Below are 8,546 nucleotides of genomic sequence, written 5' to 3' on the forward strand. Positions count from 1 at the left end.
GAGGCAGGATTCGAACCTGCGACCGTAGCGGTCGTGCGGTTCCAGACTGTAGCACCTTTAACCGCTCGGCCACTCCGGCCGGCATTTGCTACTTTCGGTGCGCTCACCTCGTTCACCTGAGAAACCGTAGCTTCGCTAAGGGTAGCTACACTTTCACTGCATACCTGACATAGGCCCGGCTCGCCCGCATCGTCGGGAAAAGCCCCCAATCGTGGACAAAGCCCGCCGCCTAAAGGATCACCAAGCCGCGGTCCGCTAACCAATTCAGCCCCTTCCGAGTGTTTGCCGTTCTCGCTCATTAACCCAAGGTCGACACCTACTTCCTGCTCCACTGCTACGTTCACCCCAGAACCACTCTCCTCCATCGTGACTATACTTTTCGACTGCGACCTAGTTACTACGGAAATTACGCAAAAAAATTTTATACAACGAACTTCCAGCCTTGGACGCTATAGCAATTAATTACATAAAAAAATAAAAGATCCTCACCAATCCAGAAAGAAATTGCAAAAAAAAATTTTTACTTCTTAGCGCTATTACAATATATCCCATAAAAAAAAATCTTAACAGCAAACCCTAACAGCACAATCCTGGCAGGGTCGAAATTATGAGAGGCACCCACATGCCTTGCTCATACTGTGGCACCAAGCAGTCAAGCCTGCAAGATGAGTGGTCTGCCAAGCGAGTGGACTCATTCTAATTTATCGAGTAACATGAACTCTAGTACTCATAATTAAGTTACAAGTTATTCTCCTGTTTGAATATTACACAACGGATAACGCACATCTGACTGTTAGTAATTTACACAACTCTGACTGTTCACTACGCACTGGCAATACCACATTTTCTTTCTTATATAACGGCTTTCATCAACATGTGGGCATCGCACTGAATATGAATGGCGCACACATTATAAATTCTGGGTATCATGACAACATACTATTCAAAGGAAAAGGCCACCAATCTTTTTATTTTCACTCTCATTTATTCCGATAAATTCTATAACCTAAACACACAAATTCTATAACCTACAACAATAACACATGAGAAATTCCGCCCAGTGGGCATAGCTTTTCATTGGTGATTCTCTATCTTATGGTCTCGTAATTATTTAACGCTACAGTGCCCTTTCTGGATAGGATGGTGGATATTTTTGCTATATCTCACACTTCGACTCTCACACACATCATCACGAAAATTTCCTCCAGACCGAGTGGTACAAAAAGGAACATGCATAACCCACTGCCTCTGAAACTATCCTGTTACTCTCCCATGCCAACCACACATACTTAAATTACATGAAATACATCACACTGGCAACATACAACACAAAGAATAGTCACAGCGTTATAATCACATCACTTTCAACTTTCCCACTTCAATTAGTATTTATCCTAGTTTCACACGACACTGACCCACTTCGTAACTTTTCTTTCCTACTATGAACTCTGGAGGATATATGCACGTCTTCCTGTGCAGTGCAAGCCAAGTGGCGTTGCTGGATAGATGGCTGACTCACCTTGCTTCTCTCTCAGAGTATTATAGTTTGAATCAAGCGTCACACGGAAACATAACACGCAAAGTAATATTAAGAACATATTCATCACACACGCGAGTCCTCAACATATACCATGGACGAGTACTTCTCTTTATCCTTTGTCTCATACACAGATTGAGACTCACACAGTACTCACCACGTGGAAGTACTCGTCTCTAATTTCAAGTCCTGCACACGCCATTTCTTAAATATTTCCAACTTACAGTACACACGCTAGTAAATCAGCTTAACTTATGCACTCAGAAGTATTTCAACTTATTGCTACACGTGGTTTCATTGTGACAGTTGGTCACTTCCGAAGATTACTACGATTCTCTTAATATTACCTGCCTGACATTTAATTCTCCCCACTAAAGTTCCTGAAATAGAGAAGTTATTATTCAAACTACTCTTAAGTATTTCACATGCATACCATGTCTCCACTCTTTTGTCTTTACGGAGCACACCTAAGACAGGTCTTACCAAGACAAGATCCAGCGGCAGAGTGCTAAAACATGGCCGTTCTTCAGGTCATCTCGCACCTCTGCCGAGGTGGGGGAAGACCATGCTACCCATTGGTCAGCCACATTTCAGGCGCTCAAAGTTCAGGTAAGTTTCATCTCTTTGGTTCCACCGAAGGTGACCAAAGGACCGTCTCAAAGGTGATCAAGATATTGCACATTCACTATCTGTGGTTAGCAGACGACCATACGTTCATTCATTTCGCAGATCTCACCAAATTGGATATAGGGATTTATTTTGTGGGAGTGCACATGTAATAAATTAAATAAATAAATCGTCATTCTTTCCTACACTGGTATCCGGTTTCACTGTATTAATTCAAATTGAGTTACTATTAGAAGAAATACGAGGGCAGTTCAATAAGTAATGCAACACATTTTTTTTCTGAAACAGGGGTTGTTTTATTCAGCATTGAAATACACCAGGTTATTCCCCAATCTTTTAGCTACACAACACTATTTTTCAACGTAATCTCCATTCAATGCTACGGCCTTACGCCACCTTCAAATGAGGGCCTGTATGCCTGCACGGTACCATTCCACTGGTCGATGTCGGAGCCAACGTTGTACTGCATCAATAACTTCTTCATCATCCGCGTAGTGCCTCCCACGGATTGCGTCCTTCATTGGGCCAAACATATGGAAATCCGACGGTGCAAGATGGGGGCTGTAGGGTGCATGAGGAAGAACAGTCCACTGAAGTTTTGTGAGCTCCTCTCGGGTGCGAAGACTTGTGTGAGGACTTGCGTTGTCATGAAGAAGGAGAAGTTCGTTCAGATTTTTGTGCCTACGAACACGCTGAAGTCGTTTCTTCAATTTCTGAAGAGTAGCACAATACACTTCAGAGTTGATCGTTTGATCATGGGGAGGGACATCGAACAGAATAACCCCTTCAGCGTCCCAGAAGACTGTAACCATGACTTTACCGGCTGAGGGTATGGCTTTAAACTTTTTCTTGGTAGGGGAGGGGGTGTGGCGCCACTCCATTGATTGCCGTTTTGTTTCAGGTTCGAAGTGAAGAACCCATGTTTCATCGCCTGTAACAATCTTTGACAAGAAATTGTCACCCTCAGCCACATGACGAGCAAGCAATTCCGCACAGATGGTTCTCCTTTGCTCTTTATGGTGTTCGGTTAGACAACGAGGGACCCAGCGGGAACAAACCTTTGAATATCCCAACTGGTGAACAATTGTGACAGCACTACCAACAGAGATGTCAAGTTGAGCACTGAGTTGTTTGATGGTGATCCGTCGATCATCTCGAACGAGTGTGTTCGCACGCTCCGCCATTGCAGGAGTCACAGCTGTGCACGGCCGGCCCGCACGCGGGAGATCAGACAGTCTTGCTTGACCTTGCGGCGATGATGACACACGCTTTGCCCAACGACTCACCGTGCTTTTGTCCACTGCCAGATCACCGTAGACATTCTGCAAGCGCCTATGAATATCTGAGATGCCCTGGTTTTCCGCCAAAAGAAACTCGATCACTGCCCGTTGTTTGCAACGCACATCCGTTACAGACGCCATTTTAACAGCTCCGTACAGCGCTGCCACCTGTCGGAAGTCAATGAAACTATACGAGACGAAGCGGGAATGTTTGAAAATATTTCACAAGAAATTTCCGGTTTTTTCAACCAAAATTGGCCGAGAAAAAAAATGTGTTGCATTACTTATTGAACTGCCCTCGTATGTTGTTCTGACAGGAATAACGAAGAATGTTGTACCTATTTTCAATGTCGGGCGGTACTGTACCCTTTCACACTTACAGTTCATTGTTCACTGTACATTTCTGCAATGTAATGTTCCATTGTTAAACGATATCTGGTAGCTACAAAACATATTAACTATTAGTCTGAGTGGTGGCGCGGTTTGAGGCGTCCTGCACGGACTGCACGGCCCCTCCCGCCGGAAATTCGAGTCCTCCATAGGGCACGGTTGTGCGTGTTGTTCTTAGCATAAGTTAGTTTAAGTAGTGTGTAAGTCCAGGGACCGATGACCTTAGCAGTTTGGCCCCCTAGGAATTCACACACATTTTTTGCTATTAGTCTTACGGTATGTCACACTGAAAATTGACACATGAAGAAATTCTTCAAGTATTGGAAGAATCTGATGATCTCAGCGATTTCAGTGATGAATATTCGGACTACATGCCAAATGATGGAGATAAAGATGGGGATGACGATAATGTGTTGTCAGCGCACGTGATGTACTTGCCTTAGCAGATGTTTCGAACCTGGGAGATGCAGATGATAGCAATAATACTGGAAGTACTGATTGCCAATTTATTGGAAGAATGGATTTATATTGAATAAAATTCCACCTGAGGAAAAAAAGTAAGGAAAAATAATATAACAAAATCTTAAAAACCTGCAGTAAAGTTCCCTGCTTTGAAAACACTGACAGACGCATTTGAATTATACATTTTTTCAGATAATATACAGAAAGTGAAGCTGAAAGGGTGCACAAGGAAAAGAATTTTGAGAATACTTGGGAAAAATGTGGTAGAGTAGAAATGAGAGCTTTGATTGGTCTTTTGATAACAGCTGGTCATGTAAAAAGCGATTTTTCCCAAGTAATAGTACTGTGGAGCAAGAAAGCAGGTCCAAAAACATCTACAACCACAATGGGCCGTCAGAGATTTCAAGACTGGCTTCTGCTGTTCGATGATAAGGCTACAACAAGAGTTCGAAGGGAGAAATATAAGTTTTCTGCATTCAGAGACACTTGGGGAACGGGGTGGGGGGGGGGGGGGTGGACACAAATCATATAATCTTGGGAAATATTATCTACCAAACGAAAACTTGATGATCGATGAACACTGAAAGGGCCACGAAATCTCGGAAAAGGAGGAAACGAAAAATATACTACAGAATTTTGTCATTCGCTATCATACTCTGCTGCCATACATTCTAAAAAGGGTAGAAGGGCAGTGCTTCTTTCTACAATTCAACATACATCGAATTACTGAAGATGCTTCTAAGCCAAACGTAATAAAGTGCTATAGCGAGACGAAAGGTCAGATGGACTCATTAGATCAGATGGTGCATATTTTTTCACGACAGAGAAGAAGAAGATGGCATTATCCATGACCTCAGTTGATGTATACTGAGTTGCAGCATAAGTGGTATCTTTGAATGAAAATCTAGCATATCACATAAAAAAGATGAAATCTAGGAGTCAGATTTTTCTTATCGAGCTCAGCGAAGATTTGATTCAACCACATATCAAAAGATGGCCAAAACTAGGACTTCAGAAACCGGTTCTTCATTGTATGGAAAGTGTTGTGGACGAAAATCATGACTCCAGTGCAGTAGTAAAAGAAAGAACTCCCGCAAAGAAAAAACATTGTTGCTTGCGCGACCCTAAAAAAGTAAGACCGTAGAAAATCGTTTTTTTGTAACTGCAGAAGTAGTGAAGTGCAACTAGTGTTTTCTGTGAAAGCAGCACACAAAAACAAAGCTTTTTCAGGAGTAAAGTCTAGCAGTATAATATAAAAATTTGTAACTGATATACATGATCCTTCTTTCCAATGTGTATCATTCAGCAAATTTTATAAAAATAAAGTTTTGTTGCTTAAGCACATTAAATATTTAAATTGATGTTAATAAAACTTTTATCGTGGTATTTATTCATATTTTCATTTATCTCTTAGAGACAAACTAACATTATGAAGAAAAAATACCTATCAATCTCGCAGACTCACCTCAGGTGTGTAACGTGATGAAGTAACTTGGGTATTCTAGGGTTAAACATGCATTTCATTCGGAACTGATGTCCATCATCAACATCAGCAGACGATGCGACCCCCAAGGGCACAGATACGCTCTTGTATTCCCTGTGACTTCGAAGTAAACAGCCTCTAAATCTCATCTTGAAGAGCTTCATACCATGCCTGAAACAAATACTGTGTTATCTTAAGAAGTGTGCAGGCTGGTACGAAAGTGTATGTGCTCCAATCGTAACCCAGACCGCTCTATGGGTGACGATAGAGGGACTGGATAGAATAGTCAAGGAACCATGTATTCCGCAAAGCGTTTTTTGCATCAAATATATTGTGGAGTTTTGTATTATCGTGCTGGAATATGCCATTTGGTACCCTGGTCATGTAGGGTACGCAAACAACATTTACCATTCTTCTCACATACTAGGGAGCATTCAACTTCCCTTAAACAATTACCAAATCAGTCATGTTATTATATACAATATTTGAAAGTATGTACACTACTGGGCATTAAAATTGCTACACCACGAAGATGACGTGCTACAGACGCGAAATGAGGAAAGTTTACAACCGATTTCTCATAAACAAACAGCAGTTGACCGGCGTTGCCTGGTGAAACGTTGTTGTGATGCCTCGTGTGAGGAGGAGGAATGCGCACCATCACGTTTCCGACTTTGATAAAGGTCGGATGGTAAACTATCGCGATTGCGGTTTATCGTATGGCGACACTGCTGCTCGCGTTGGTCGAGATCCAATGGCTGTTACCAGAATATGGAATCGGTGGGTTCAGGAGGGTAATACGGAACGCTGTGTTGGATCCCAACGGCCTCGTATCACTAGCAGGCATCTTATCCGCATGGCTGTAACGGATCGTGCAGCCACGTCTCGATCCCTGAGTCGGCAGATGGGGACGTTTGCATGACAACAACCATCTGCACGAAGAGTTCGACGACGTTTACAGCGGCATGGACTATCAGCTCGGAGACCGTGGCTACGGTTACCCTTGAAACTGCATCACAGACAGGAGCGCCTCCGATGGTGTAGTCAACGACGAACCTGGTGCACGAAACGTCATTTTTTCGGATGAATCCAGGTTCTGTTAACAGCATCATGATGGTCGCATCCGTGTTTGGCGACATCGCGGTGAACGCACAATGGAAGCGTGTATTCGTCATTGCCCTACTGTCGTATCACCCGGTGTGATGGTATGGGGTGCCATTGGTTCACGTCTCGGTCACCTCTTGTTCGCATTGACGGCACTTTGAACAGTGGACGTTACATTTCAAATGTGTTACGACCCTTGGCTCTACCCTTCATTCGATCCCAGAGAAACCCTACATTTCAGCAGGATAATGCACGACTGCATGTTGCAGGTTCTGTACGGGCCTTTTTGGATACAGAAAATGTTCGACTGCTGCCTTGGCCAGCACATTCTCCAGATCTCTCACAAATTGAAAACTTGCTCGTCACAATACGCCAGTCACTACTCTTGATGAACTGTGGTATCGTGTTGAAGCTGCATAGGCAGCTGTACCTGTACACGCTATCGAAGCTCTGTTTGACTCAATGCCCAGGCGTATCAAGGCCGTTATTACTGCCAGAGGTGGTTGTTCTGGGTACTGATTTCTCAGTATCTATGCACCCAAATTGCGTGAAAATGTAATCACATGTCAGTTCTAGTATAATATATTTGTCCAGTGAATACCCGTTTAACATCTGCATTTCTTCTTGGTGTAGCATCTTTAATGGCCAGTAGTGTATCTCTAGAATAGTTGCTTCCTGAGATATTTTCACCCAGCCGTTTACGAGGACCTTCGCGTCGGTCTGTCCGCTACCAACAGTAGCGAGACTCATCGCTGAACACCACAGAATGCCATTAAGTGTCCCAACTGACGCTGAATCTACATCATGTAATCACTGTAGTCTGGTGTGAGCTGTAAACAACGCCTGGTAAGTAGAGATCTCTACTCCTCTTCCAATAATCTGTTTCTAACATTTGGTCGTGACACTGCTTGTTGCATCTGCGCGGATTATAACTTATGTCATCCGTCGACTCGTCACAGGCTTCGAACATACGATCTTCTCGTAAAACCCTTCTGCACGGACCTATGTCTACTTTTCTTGCAACATCGTTGTCCTTGGTACATCTCAACATCACTCCTTCCGCAGTTATTGCAGTACAGCCAGTTGTCTGTGTAGTCTGTTGGTGTGATGCTGCCTTGTCTCTCTTGCAATTACTCGATCTTTCTCAAAATCCGAAAGATGGAGATAAGCTGTGCACGCCACGTTCTCTGGCCGTACTGTGTTGAAAATTCCACCGGAAAAGTTCTAGCAACAGGCAGTCGAATAGCCATAATGTTCTCACACCATTCTTCAGGTGTAGGAATGGCCTTTTCTGTTCAGAGAATAAGCTCGCATAAAGTTGTTGTTGTTGCTGTGGTCTTCAGTCCTGAGACTGGTTTGATGCAACTCTCCATGCTACTCTATCCTGTGCAAGCTTCTTCATCTCCCAGTACCTACTGCAACCTACATCCTTCTGAATCTGCTTAGTGTATTCATCTCTTCGTCTCCCTCTACGATTTTTACCCTCCACGCTGCCCTCTAACACTAAATTGGTGATCCCTTGATGGCTCAGAACATGTCCTACCAACAGATCCCTTCTTCTAGTCAAGTTGTGCCATAAACTCCTCTACTCCCCAATTCTATTCAATACCTCCTCATTAGTTATGTGATTTACCCATTTAATCTTCAGCATTCTTCTGTAGCA

The sequence above is a fragment of the Schistocerca cancellata genome, chromosome 4, assembly GCF_023864275.1.
Source record: "Schistocerca cancellata isolate TAMUIC-IGC-003103 chromosome 4, iqSchCanc2.1, whole genome shotgun sequence".
Lineage (NCBI taxonomy): Eukaryota > Metazoa > Arthropoda > Insecta > Orthoptera > Acrididae > Schistocerca > Schistocerca cancellata.